Here is a 14,676-nt window from a genome sequence, read left to right on the forward strand (position 1 = left end):
AATGCCCCTTTCACACTGCCAACCCTGCTGGGAAGCGGGAAAACTTCCCATTGTGGTTGATAGTGCATTTCATGCAAACTTTACTTACTCCCAAGCACCTTAAAACTATGCCCCTTGGGTTAGCTTTTTCAGCCTTGGGGGAAAAAAAGCCTCTGATCATCTACATGATCAATGCCTCTCATTATCCTCTATCAAGTTACCCCTCATTATCCTTTTTAACATTCTGCCCTGGTCTTGCCCCTTCTTATCTGCAATGCCTCTGACTCTCTGCTTTCTGCATTGTTCCAATTCAACCTTCTTGATCATCTGAAAATGGAATCATTGCTGGCCCTGTGGCAAAGACTCAAAACTCTTGAACTTTCCCTCGAAGTGTCTCTTCAACCTTTCATCTTTCAATACATTGATTTTAAACAAGATCATTGAAAAAATATATTTTGACTTTATGTCTGCTCAGCGTCAACATATCTGGGATCCTTTGCTCCACTCAAGTCACCCAGGAACTGCTTTCTGTTTTCGTTTTGCAAGCCCATTTGGTTTTATTTGCACAGGACTGAAAAAAAAAGGGGCAACATTTTAAATGTTCAAATTCTTCAGATTTAAATGACCAGTGAGCACACTGGTTCCACTGCCGCCGTGATCACACACAGACTAGAAAACAAAACCGACTGCACCTGAAGGTGAATGAACTGGATGGATGCAATTGCCAATATATTTTAGCCACTCTCTGAGAGAGCTACCCCTGTAGATGTTTACAGTCTGTATATGTGAATGCATATGATCTTCATTCGCGCAAATTCAGCTCGGGAGTATGGATACATTTCCTCGATTTCGTTTTATCCATCGGTTGTGATGTATTTATTCCGCTGCCTGAATGGGGTATGAACATGGTTTGTGTTTTTAGACTCTCAGATTATTGGATTGCTATTTTTAGAAAGCCCGAGCCGCGCGTTGCCACTAGTGCGGGCTCTGATCACATCTCGGTGGCAGACTGGATCTTCTAACCATTAACCATCCCTCTTCCTCATTCTGCTTCCAATGAATATGGCGGGGAAAAGTCGGTCGCAGTTCGCTCAGTTTCTCACCTAATTTCGTAACCGTTGACAGACCGGGAATAAATCTCTGCCGAAAGGTCAGTTGTTGCTCAATAAAAAAAAAATCCAACTAAGCTTGCAATGCTGTTAAGATCCGCGGATGAGAAGGTCGTCTTCGGCCACGAGTTGAGAGCGGCAGCCAAGGCAAAAATGTTCAAAACACGGTTACTCAAGTGAGGATATAAATGGTGCACTTCTCGAGAAGTCGGTTTTCAGTAGCGGCCGGACGCACGATACTGTCACGGTGCGACACACGCGCCGGTCCTTCGGCGTGAAACGATACAATTGAGACGAGAGCGCGAAGAGAATGTTAGGTCACTCGTCTCCCTTTCACCTCCGCTGCTTTCCCTTTCCCGTTCGCAGTCTTGTGTGCACTGAGTTGGTACGTTGCACACAGGTGGTTATTGCAGTTCTTCCTCAGTGGCGGCCACTTGTATTTCTATTTCCAGCAAGATCCACGTAGTTCATTTGAAGTTGATACATTTGTCATTTTGATGGAACTAGGTTTAATAACCCGCATTTGATTCCAACTACTGTATGTCCGTGATGTGACAGAGAACAAAAATGCTCAATTAGCAAATCTAAATGAGCAGGAATTTCATTAAAACCATACATTTCGAGTATCTATTGGATTTATTTGACAGATGATGATTTGCATCTTTTTTTTAAAAATTGGGAGTGACCTTTACAGGGACATGTTTATTCTCCTCATTCATAACTGCTTGGACATCTAGGGTTATTTTTTTTGCCTGTGCTAAAATCAAATGACAGTGAGATGGGTTGGGAATGGTGACTGGTCTGTGCAATTGCGAATATGAATGTTACTGTGATTGAAAGATGTTTGAAGGAGGATCAATGGCTTATTACAATTAAAGGTACTTTAAACACTGAAATACGAATCAACACATGCAAATTCTTTTTTTCTCCATTGACAGTATTTGACAAAATTTGCATTTCAGCATGCCGAGGGGTGAAGTAGAATTAATTTTAAAAATGAGTTAGTAAGAGTTTAGACCGGCATATTCTGGTCAAAGGCAAAGATGGCAAGATAAGGGAACCTTGGGAGGACGAAAAAAAAATTGAATGTTTGATCAGGGTATAAACAGAAACATGGCAGTAGAGGGAATAGGGATGGATGGAGTCTCTTGATGAATATATATGTAAGAGACAACAAATAAAATAGGAGACCAAGATAGAGCCATGAACCATCTTTGGCAGGTAAGATTACAGAGAATCCCAAGTAAATTGCAAGCAAGAGGGCAGCCAGGGAAAGTGTGGTCAAAGCACAGAAATGCTGAAGGAACTCAGCCGTGGGTCCACTCAGATGATGTGGTCAAGCTCCTAAATAAATACTTCTTGTCCGTATTCACCGAGGAGAAGGATATGAAGACAGGAAGAGTAGAAAAATAATTAGGACAAGTTATGTATCAAGAAGGAGGAGGTTTCAGATGTTTGGAATAATTAGGGTTGTTAAGTTCCCAGGGCCAAAGGAGATCTATCCCAGAATGGTATGTGAAATAAGGGAGGAGATTGCTGTGACCCTGATGAAGAATCTTTGCATCTTCAGTAGTCTCAAGCAAGGTGCAACAAAAATGAAGACGAGCTAATGATGTTCCTTTATTTATAAAAGGACAGCTGGGTTAAGTCAAATAACTGTAAGTCAGTGAGCCTTACACTAGTGGAGGGAAATTATTGGAGAAAATCCAGAAGTATTGCATTTATGAACATTTGGAAAGGCAGGGGCTGATCAAGCATAGTCAAAAACAAGAGAACATTGGTTTACGATAGGAGGAAGGAGTTTTAAAGTATGGGGAAAATCCGGCAGCACTAAGTTGATACAGATTTTAATGAGATAACTAAGAAGATTGATGACATTGTCTTTATTAAGGCATTTGACAAAGTCCTGGATGGTAGATTAATCTAGAAGATCATCATCTTTGCTACATAAAGGCACTGTTTGACCTGCTGAATTTCTCCAACATATGTGTGTTTTTTTCACTTAACCATGGTGTCAACAGAATCCTGTGTTTAACCCCTAGAAGAATAAGGCATTTGAGATCCAAAATGTGCTGGCTAATTGAATCCAAAACTGGCTTGATGATAGGAGGCAGAGGGTTGTGGTGGAAAGATGCTTTTCTTATTGGAAGTTGATGACCAATGGTGTATCTTGGGAATCGTTCACAAAGGTGAGGGGTGCTGTGGATATAAAGGAAGTGTGTCTAAGGCTACAGCAGGATGTAAATTAGATGGAAAGTTGGGCATAGCATTAGCAAATGGAATGTAACCATGACAAGTGCAAGGTGATGGATGTTAAGAATTCACACAGGGTAGGACATATAAAATAAATAAATGGTAGGGCACTAAGGAAAATTGATAAGCAAAGGGACCTTAGGGTTCAAATTCATAATTTCCTCCAATAGGATGACAAGAAAAAATGGCATGCTTGCCTTTATAGATTAGGGCATAGAATATAAAAAAGTTGGGAGGTTCTATTGCAATCTTATAAAAATTCCTAAAATACTCTGGTCACCCCACAATAGGAAGAATGTGGTTACACTAGAGATTCAACAGGATGTTACCTGAATTGGAGGATTTTAGTTATGGGAAAAGATTGGATAGGCTTAGGTTGATATTCTCTGGAGCAAAGGAGGCTAAGGGATGATCTGATAGAGATATCATTATTACTGGTAGAGAGCAAGAGAGAGAGAGAGAGAGAGAGAGAGAGAGTAAATGATCAGAATAGAACATTGGTTTAAGACAGTAGAAATACGTTTTAAAGAAGTTTTAAGGGGAATATATTTTGTACAGAAAATGGTTGATCTGGAACTTATTGCAAGAGAAAGTGGTGAAGTCAGATACAATCATTACATTTAATGAAATCTGTAAAGGTGCTTAAATTGGCAAGATATGCCAAAGGATACAGATATCATGAGCAAATTAAATGAGTGAAGTGTGGAAAAAGTTCAGCATGGTTATGGTGGGATGAAGGACCTGTTTCTGTGCTGTAAAACTATGGCTATTAATATTAGTTTGGAGTTGCAATGTTTCTTCGATGGAATTATGGGAAATGTATTTCTAGAACTAAAACAAGAGAAAATCTGTCTGTTACCCCTGAAATATATAATCATTTGAGTATTTTGAGCAATGTGTGTGAAAATATAGATAAATATTAATAACAATAGGCCATAAAAATGGAAGAGAAACATCATATCTTGATGCAGGGTCTTGATCCAAAATGCCATCCAACCCTTTGTCTCCACAGATGCTATTTGATCTGATGAGTTTTTCCAGGAGTCGATATTTTTGCTGCTGATTTAATAACCTGTAGTTGTTTGTGTCTCCATCATACTTTCTCTTTATTAAGTATTTTTAAATATATTTTTCTTTGTAACCAGGAAGTTTTTAATGTGGTAATGTATTGCAATTGATTACACGTATCACTAATTTGTTAGCTGGAATCTCATAACTAGTCAAAGCTCACTCATGGTCATGACACAAGTGAAACAGTAAATTAGCTACTTAACTACTTTCAATGAAGCAGATTTCATGAATCCACTTTGAAAATATGCCAAACTGCTGTGAAGTTAAGCAATCTGCCTTCATTGGAAGTCCAATGAAACAAAAATATTGTTTCATTGTGTTTTGAAACAAAAATATTGTTTGGATAGAGTGTTCAAACTAAGTTTGCTGAAGAACTAATCATTCAGAGACCTAAACATATGCAAGTAATTCCATTGAGAATCTCTAGAACAATGCAGACAATTACATTCAAATCCCACAATGTCAGCTGTGGAATAGAAATTCAGTTAATAGTATGGAATTTGGAATTCAAAGATGAACTAATCTGAAAACTGCCAGATTGTCAAAAAAAATTGGTTCAATATGAATATCTGAGGAAGGAAAACTGATATATTTTCCTGGTTTAGTTTACGTATGACTCAGGGCTCTCCAATGAAGTGGCAGAGCAAGCTACTCAGTTGCACTATTACATTCAAACTGAAGGGAAAAAGATAGATTGACTGTGTGGTGTCAACTTAGACACTAGATGGACACATGGAAAAATTGGACTCAGCCCTGTAAACCTTGGACCGCTTTTCTTTCAAACATCCAGACTGAAATCTCAGTTGGGAGAGCTGCTTTATGGACCCACCAAACTAAAGTCTGACAGAGTTGTCATACTCAAATATAGTATCTTGCAGACAATGTCCCAGACTCTTCCATTACAATCCATGGCTAAATTTTGTAGAAAAGACGCAACTGAGATGCCGGCACAGTTGCAAGAAAGTGTAAGGATTAAGTATTCAATGTTGACTCCAGATCACACAAATATTTCACAATTTTAGGTCAAACATGGGCCATGAAACCCTCCCATGATTATTATTACTACCCCCCCTTAACTATTAATAATTTCTCCTGCAGTTGAAGGATATTTGGAAAAACTGCTGAAAGTAGCAAGGACACAATATATACTTTGGGTAGGGGACTTCAATGTCCATCATCAATAATCGTGTGGGAGCATCAATGCTGACTGAGCTGCCCTAGTCTTGAAGGACGTGACTGCCATAGTGGGTCTTGGCAGGCTAGTGAGTGAACTGTCATGTGTACTAAATATGTTTGAGCACTTCTCACCAGTCTATATTTGGTTGGTGCATCTACTTATGATAGTACTGAAGGAGTGACTACTGCAGACCTGAGGAACAACAGACTACAAAGTGAAACACACTCAACAATTACTCACCTATAAATTAATCACAAATACCAAGTTTGGATTTTGCTAAGAATACACAGCTCTGGACTGCATCCAGGGGTTCGTTCAAATAGCTGAATTCCAAACGTAAAGGGATATTAGAGTGACTACCCTTGACATCAAGCTGCTTTAATTGAGTTTAGCATTGAGGAATCCTGATTATACTGAGGTCAATGGGTATCAAAGGGAAACAATCCAGTGATCTGACATAATTTGCACAAAGGAAGATAATAGTGGTTGCTTGAGGTCAATCATCACAAGCCGAGGATATTATTACAGGAGTTCCTCATGCGGTGTCCTTGGTTAAGTGTTTCATTGATTATCTTCTCTCCATCATAAAGTCAGAAATAATGATATTTGATGATGAATACATTGCCTTCAATTCCATTTGCAGATTCTCAGCACGTGAACCAGACCCTGCCTGTTTTCAGCAAGATCTAAAGAACATTCTGACATGGCTTGATAAATAAGAAGTAGTATTCATGCCACAATAGTGCCACATAATGACCATCTCCAACAGGAGAGAGCTCAACCACCCACTCTTTGTGGCACTAACACTGCCAAGTCCTCAACCTGGATGGGGGGCATTGATTCAATTGGATTAGCTATGTTAATACAATAACTACAAGAGCAGGTTAGAGGCTCTATGGCAAGTGACTACTTGATTCAAGGACTTTTCACCATCTATTCATTCTTCCTCACTGGCGCTGGAGAGTGTATCATCTATAACATGCAGTTACTTTCACACAATACTTTGCTATCACCTTACAAATCAGTGATTTCCACCATTGAAATGGACAAGGGCAAAAATTAACTGGGATATATCTCCTCCTAAATGTTCCCCTCCCAGTCCTGGAAATGAATCTAACTCCTGGAATTCCTTGCACATCCGTACTCTGCGAGTACCTTCACCAGACACACTGCAACAGTTCAAGAAAATGGCTCACTATCATCTTCTCGTTTAACTAAGACTGGGCAATAAATTCCAGCAATTCTCATTTCTGGAAAATAAATTAAAAAAAACCAATCAGGTACAATTTAAAAATAAGCATTGAAGCAAGGCAAGGTGGAGCTATAGAATAATATACAAAGAAAAATGCTATGTTTGAGCATGAGGTATATTTTGTTGTCAAAAATCTCGGATAGAATCTTGTAAACTATACTTAAAATCACATTGAGAGTATTGTACATGTCTGTTTTGGAAACAATACATACCAGAGACAGTTTAGAAACAAAGCTCAGGACACCACCCTGCTGGTGACTCACAGGTACATATGCTCTCTGTGGCTATCTGCTTATTCACCAGGCACTTGTACTGTAACAATGTACTTTTTTTTTGTAATAATGATTTTACTTGTTTTTTATTGATTGATGAATGGTGTGACTTCCAAGAGGTGGAACGTAATGTGGATTGTTGAAGGTCACATGACCTCTCCATCTGAAACCTAGTCATAGATTACACCACTTGCCAATCAAGGACACTGCCCACCCATTAGTGGACACCTGACCAGTATCCCCTTTAATCACCAAGTTACCATCTGGGCCGGACCTTCCATCTTACGGTGCTAGAAAGTCCACCAGATTGAGTAGCTCTTTCTCTTTTGCTATTTGGTCCTGAGACGAATCCTCCTCCATGCTAGTTTGAAAATTGTTAACAATGCTAGAAGAGTGGTTGGTAAGATGTGCACTACATAGGGATTGGGGCTGTTGTTCATTAGTTTTATAGGTAGCATTGGAGCCGTGCCCATGATTATACTGATTATACTATGTATGAGTTTGAGCAGTTTCTTGTATTGGTAGTGTTAAGATCAATGTTATGTGATTGAAAGTAATAGTGTGTGTTATCCCTGCTGCGATCCCCTTATGTGTGTTAATAAAGATCCTTCCTATGTTCAGCCTGTGTCCAGACTTGATGCCCTTTGAACCCACCAAACTCATTTTCTCTCCAACACAACAACTACACAAACAGTTCTTTTGGCTACCTCTGCTGGCTTTTTATCTTAGCCCACTAAATTCCTGAAGAATACCTGCTTTTCTCATATTAATTCTACACCTTAACTCTGAAAACTTAGTTATCTGAAAATAACTTAAAGCTAATCTTGTCCTTGAAAGTTATCTCGTGAAAATTCCACTAACTGCTACTCATTTAATTCTTTCCTCAGCATCACTGCTGGTATTGTCATTCCCCACTTTACCACCTAATTTCATTATCCTTCTTCTGAAAAAGTATTTAGCCAGGGCTGGAACAGCCAGGGGCCAGATGCCAAAAGAGGGGCTGAACAGTTAGGGCAAGATGTCCACAGAGGGGCTGGGCAGCCGGGACCAGGACTGCTGGGACATCCAGGGCAAGACGCCCAGTGAGGAGCTGAACAGCCAGGGGCCAGATGCCCAGGTGGAGGCCAGACAGCTGGAGTCAGCAGCTGGACACCCAGGACCAGACAGCCGAGGCTGGATGCTACCAGCCTGAAGGATGGTGCGGGAAAGTGATGCATTAGCTGATGAATCAGTCATCTGTTACACTTTCCCATCTTCAGAATATCTGGGAAGAGATTGGACTTCCAGAAGATCAAAGATAGCAAAGAATAGAAGTTGTTCAAAAGGTATATTAAGGGCCTTTTGGATATGATAATTGCAGATGAAAAGTATATAAGGCAGTAGTTAGGAAAGAGCATTGCTGTGTGCTAGAAAGAGCTCCCCATGCAGTATGTCAGGAACTCAGTTATTTGCATGTCTGCCAGAAGAAGATTGCACAATGCTGTAGATGGAAAAAAAAAGATTTCTGGACACATTTAGAGGTCCTTTTGAAGGAGAAGTAGGAAAGGATGACAGAGTGCCTTAAGGAGGAAGATGAAGAGCTTCGTGATATATTGTGTACAATAGGCTAGTCCATTGATGGGAAACGTTTGAAAAACTTGGATGACAGGGCATCTAAATGAGACTCACTGGAGGAAGGAAAGCTTCAAGAACACAAGATGGAGATAACCATTTGCAATTCACCACACAGACAAGAAGGATCAATAGAGGATCAAGGTGAGGAGGGTGAATTTTTGGCAATCAAACCTCAAAAAACCTCTAAAAAGTTGAAAAGCCCTACTCCAGTTCAGTGATCTTCATCCCTCAAAAGATCCAAGAGAGAAAGATACCTTCCAGTACATTTAAAAGACTAAGTGCTGTGACTTAAAGACTTTGTATGTTTCCAGTTAATACATTTTAATATAGGTAGCATGGATCGATAGTTACCATGATTGGTGGAAAATATGCTTGAATACTCTGTAGTGTTAACATTGTTAAATTTAACTTTATACTTATTTACCAGTAAGCACAAAACATTTTTTGAGGGAGAAGGGTGTTATGGGAATGCGCATGTGCCTATGACATTATATTCACAGAGGTACGCCATTTTGTGTGCCATCCCAACAAGTCTACCCATACGTAAATCCAACAAATAATGCAAAGGAAAACAAAAGTGATAAATATAGTGTTATAAAGTTCACTTGAAACAGTGCAAGAGCATCAGCATTTTACTAACGAGGGTTCAGTGCAATAACCTTATAACGACCAAGAAGCTATCTTTGAATCTGCTGGTGCATTTTTTTTCAAACGTGTATCTTCTGCCTGATGAGAGAGGGGAGTATGACTGTGGTTGGTTGAGCCTTGCAGCAGGAGGTGTACGCTGAATTGATGGAAGCGAGGTTGCTTTGTTTGTTTGCCAAAGCTGCATTTCCTTGAATTTCTTTGATATTTCTTGCCATCTTGGGCAGAACAGTACCCATACCATGTTGTGATGCATTATTCATTGGATATTTTCAATGCTGCTTTCTATGGTGCATCAATAAAAATTGATGAAAGAAATTTGGTGCATGATAAATTTCCATAGGCTTCTCAGGAATAAGTCATGAGACCATAAGACATAGGAACAGAAATAAACTATTCAGCCACCATTCAATCAGGAGCTGATCTATTTTCCCACTCAGTTCCACTCCCCAGCCTTCTCCACACCCTTTGATGTACTGGTAAATCAAAAACATATCTATCTCTACCTTAAATACACCTAATGACTTGGTATCCACAACCGCCTGTGGCAACAAATTCTGCAGATTCACCACCCTCTGCCCAAAGAAATTTCTGCACAGTTCAGACAAGGTGTCCTTCAATTCTGAAGTTGGGACTGTCGCAGTCGTGCACTTTCCTTCATCAGAAGCAGTGCCGACCTCTGCTGATGACATAAGCAATGTGACACACGTGGGTAATAGCACTTATGTGCGGGTGTGTTAAGCATCACTATATGGGTGATGAATCTCAGATGCTGGGGGAGGAGAGTGAGAGTGTCAGAATCACCTGTGAGGCAGTGAACCAATGAGAAGGTCAGAGGAGTTTAACTGGGTAGTGTTTGGGGAGTTGAAGAATGTAATGTTGTGTCTAGGGAATAATAAAAGAAAGTTGACTTCATGGTGTGCTGAAAGAAACCAGTGAGTGCATTATTTATTTGTTTGTCAGCTGTGATAAATCAGTGCCATTACATCTGGTGTCCCTGTGAGTTCACAGTACCTTCTAATTTAAAATGGATGGTGATGAGGAACAGGAACAACTGAGGAGATCAAACTATAGATTCCCCTCTTTTTTATTAATAATGGTTCATGATCCTCAAAGCACATTTCTCTGCCCTCAGTGTTACAAATCAGATGAAATACGGTTTACTTGTAGAACGTCTGCCAGAGCAGATTGCCTGTGAAGTGGAGGATGTCAGTAGCTTTGGATGGTAATCTCCCATACAACATGCTTAAAGTGGCTATTCTGCAGCATACTCAGCCATCAAGGGAGACTCATATCGTCCGATTACTTGCTGATGACAGCCTAGGCAATAAGCAACCGTCAGTGAGGTTGAGGAGGTGACGCAGAAAACTATTTTTAGAAATACAGGTTGCTTCAATGTTTACCTCATTATGTTCAAGAGGATTTGGTGAGTGTCTTTCAAATGTCCACCCTTGATCAGTTGGCTGATCATGCCGACCTTGTTATTTCCATGACCTCTGCATTGAAGATAGGATTGATTTCTTCCCCTAGTCAACAGGAAGAAATTGAACTCGAACAACTGCTTGCTGCGCCTTGTTAAGCGCCAGCATCTTATTAATCAAAGGTAGCACCAGGATCTTCTCAATTGACTATAGCACCAGCACTATATTAATCAAAGATAACTGAGTTTGAGTAGCAAATGGCAGCACTGACTATTCAGGTCCTGGCTTTGGGCAAGCAACATGGCTGAAATTGTGGTGGTCGAGGACGTGGTAGAGGTGACGGACGGCATATTTGTTTGAAGCGTTAGAGATTTGGTGTTGCTGCCTGGTCCTGTCAGCCATCTTACGACTTCTACAAATGACAGCCAGGAAACGAGAAAGCCTGGTCATTGAGGCAACTGCTGCCCATGGGCATGTGAGCTGCTGTCTTTAACTCAGACACCGTCTCTTGGGTGTTCAATTTCTTGTCAATTCCGGTGCAGAGATTTCAGTGGTCCCTCCAACCACAAAGGAATGCAAACACTCCAATGTGTTCTTTCATATTCAAACATATGACCAGCGGTTACTCACGTTGGATTTTGGTCTCAAGAAATCTTTTTGGTGGGTTTTTACGGTTGTAAACATGGCAAATTCCATTTTGGGAGCAGATTTCTTGTCACATTTTTCTTTGTTGGTGGATTTGAAAAATCATTGCGCCGTGGACTACAGCTCTTGTATACAAGTGAGCTGCATCTGCCGTCCCTTAAATGTTGTCAGCTGCCTGATGAGCTTTCATCCTGGTTCTTGCCCTTTCTGAGCCTTGCTCAAGTGTTTCCCCTGCATACTGACCCCATTGTATCATCATACAGATGTTAAAATACAGTAACCATAAAATATGGAGACTCGGACTCCTCTGATGGTAGCGCAGGGTCATAGATTACCCCCGGGTCATCTTAAAATCATGAAATTGGAATTTCACCACATGCAAGAGGTGGCATATGTCATGATAATGAATATGTATGAGATGTACCGGAAGTCACGTGGTAGGAGAGAGAGATAAGAACACAAGCAGGAGAACAAAGGAACGGGAAAATAAAGCCACTGAGAAGTTTACCTGATAAAACTTGTGTTTAATGTTTTATTAACTTCACATTTCGGGCCACAAATGTGACATTGGCGATGAGGATGGGATAAGCTTGAAGAAAATTAAAGACTAAACAAGATTACAGAGGTTTACAGAGAACTTCAAGGTGATAAGAATTTTCTCTTTGTCTCAGTACTTTTGGGGCTGGAATATTTCCTCATGGCTGGTGCAGACAGTGACTTTCTAACGTATAGTGGAATTGCTCATTTTGACCCAACGGGTGATGCAAGCACTGTAAGTGTGAAGTGGAAGGCATGGCAGGAAGAATTTGAATCCTACACCGACAGTCGTGGCCTATTTCTAGATACCGGTACGGTTGAACAAAAAGCGCAGAGAAGGGCGTTACTTCTTTTCACTGCTGGACCTGCAGTTCGGGAAACATTTAAGACACTTTTGAATACTGGAAGAAAGGATGAGTACTGGAAAGCGGTAGATGCATTAAATGCACACTATGCAGTGACACCGAATGCTACATTTCAACGCCATTTGTTTCGGAGAACGAGACAAGAAGATGGTCAGACAATTGCTCAGTACGTGACGAGACTACGCCAGCTAGCTGTTGGATGCAATTACATGCCAGCTGATTTGGACAACCAATTATTGGATCAAGTCGTACAGCACTGTAGATCAGATAAACTCAGAAGACGTCTACTGGAAAGAGGGAGTGAGTTGGAACTCACCGATGCTTTAACCATTGCTGCTGCATTAGAGGCTGTTGAAGGGCAATTTCATACCATGACCCTGAAAGACAACTCAAGCCAGCAAATCAAGAGGCTCTCACATCGCCATAACCAGCCAAGATATACGTCGACACAGGACGTGGAGTGTTATCGATGTGGAAACCGAGGTCACTTTTGAAAAGACCCATATTGCCCGGCAAAAGGCAAAGTTTGCAGAAAGTGTGGAGGTAAGGACCACTTTGCAAAGAAGTGCAAAAGCAAGTCCAATAGAGACCAGAAAAGGAAGAGTACAACTTCCAAAGGCAAAGCCTGGGGGAAAGGAAAGTATCCTGGAAAGAAAGATACCATTCGTCAGATAGACGGTGACGATGATGATACCCAGGAGGAACAGAGCTGTTACCAACTTACGTTGAATGAAGTACATCATGAGAAGGTCCCAGTGATCATTGGTGGAGTGACAGTGCAGGTCATTGTAGACTCAGGCAGTGACAGTAATGTAATTGATTGACATTTATGGGAGAAGTTGAAAAGGAAAAAGATCATCTGTACCTCAAAGAAGTGTTCCAAGAAACTGTATCCATACACAGCAACAAAGCCATTGCAGACCATTGGATGTTTTACTGCAACTCTTGAAGCTGGAGATAAGTACACCGAAGCAGAGTTTATGGTCATAGAAGAGAGGGGAGAACCATTGCTGAGTAGAATCACAGCGCAAGACCTGGCAATACTTCATATTGGAGCTTGTATCAATTCAATTCAGTCATACGAGGATATGAAGCAAGAATTCCCCGCAGTCTTCCAAGGAGTAGGAAAGCTGAAAGGTCGACAATTGAAGCTAGCGGTAGATGAAACGGTCAAACCCAAGGCACAACCAATGCGCCAAACTCCGTTTGGACTTCGTGGGAAAGTCGAAGCCAAAATTAAAGAATTGATCGAACAAGACATTATTGAACCGGTGGAACATTCGACACAATGGGTCAGTCCCGTAGTGATTGTGCCCAAACCAAAGGGTGACATAAGACTATGTGTTGACATGAGAATGGCCTATGAAGCTATAGTTCGAGAACGACACCCTATACCAACAGTGGAGGAAATACTTCAAGAACTAACTACCAGCAAGGTATTCTCAAAAATTGATCTGAAATGGGGCTATCATCAATTAGAGCTGGATCCAGGTTCCCGAGAGGTGACAACATTTGTGACTCACTGTGGATTGTATCGTTACAAGAGACTATCATTTGGAATTAATGCAGCTTCGGAGATCTACCAGTATGAAATCCATCGAGTGATTCAAGGCATTCCTGGAGTTGCCAACATTTCTGACGACATCATAGTCCATACACCAACGAAGGAAGAGCATGACAAACGGTTGAGGCGTGTACTATCTAGGTTACAAGAGGCAGGCCTTACCATGAATGGAAACAAGTGCCAGTTCGGTGTGTCAGAAATGGACTTCATGGGACACAGACTTACACGGGAAGGTCTAAACCCTGCAGAGGCCAAGGTGAAAGCTATTGCAGAGGCACGTGCACCTCAGAATGCAACAGAGGTGAGGAGTTTCCTGGGATTGGTCAATTTTTGTGTAAAGTTCATTCCTAATTTCGCTACAGTGGCAGAACCACTAAGGAAACTAACCAGGAAAGGTGTACCATTTCATTTTGGATCTGAGCAGAAGAAAGCGTTCACAGCGCTGAAGCAAAGCCTGACAGATGCAAAAACTCTTGGATATTACGATCCGGCGGCATCAACCAAAGTCATAGCGGATGCCAGCCCAGTTGGTTTAGGAGCCGTGTTGGTCCAGATGCATGATGGAGGACCAAGAATCATTGCCTATGCCAGCAGATCGTTATCAGATGTGGAAAGAAGATACTCTCAGACAGAAAAAGAAGTACTCGGACTTGTATGGGCCTGTGAGAGGTTCCATGCATATTTATGCAACATTGAATTTGAACTCATCACAGATCATAAGCCATTAGAGGTGATCTATGCACCTAGATCCAAACCATGTGCCAGAATAGAG

General features: G+C 41.0%; 1 protein-coding gene across 5 annotated transcripts in view; it reads left to right on the forward strand.

Annotated features, from left to right (window-relative positions):
* Positions 1–639: 639 nt before the first annotated feature.
* The window catches only part of LOC138751496 (histone deacetylase 9-like), an 851,890-nt gene continuing 837,853 nt past the window's right edge, over positions 640–14,676 (forward strand). For 4 of the 5 annotated variants that reach the window (XM_069913815.1, XM_069913825.1, XM_069913826.1 and 1 more), the window contains exon 1: positions 640–1,129. The gene's annotated coding sequence lies outside the window, so the exon portion shown is untranslated. The remainder of the gene's footprint in view (positions 1,130–14,676) is intronic. The other variant, XM_069913816.1, reaches the window with a different exon arrangement.

This window comes from Narcine bancroftii, chromosome 1 (assembly GCF_036971445.1).
Source record: "Narcine bancroftii isolate sNarBan1 chromosome 1, sNarBan1.hap1, whole genome shotgun sequence".
NCBI lineage: Eukaryota > Metazoa > Chordata > Chondrichthyes > Torpediniformes > Narcinidae > Narcine > Narcine bancroftii.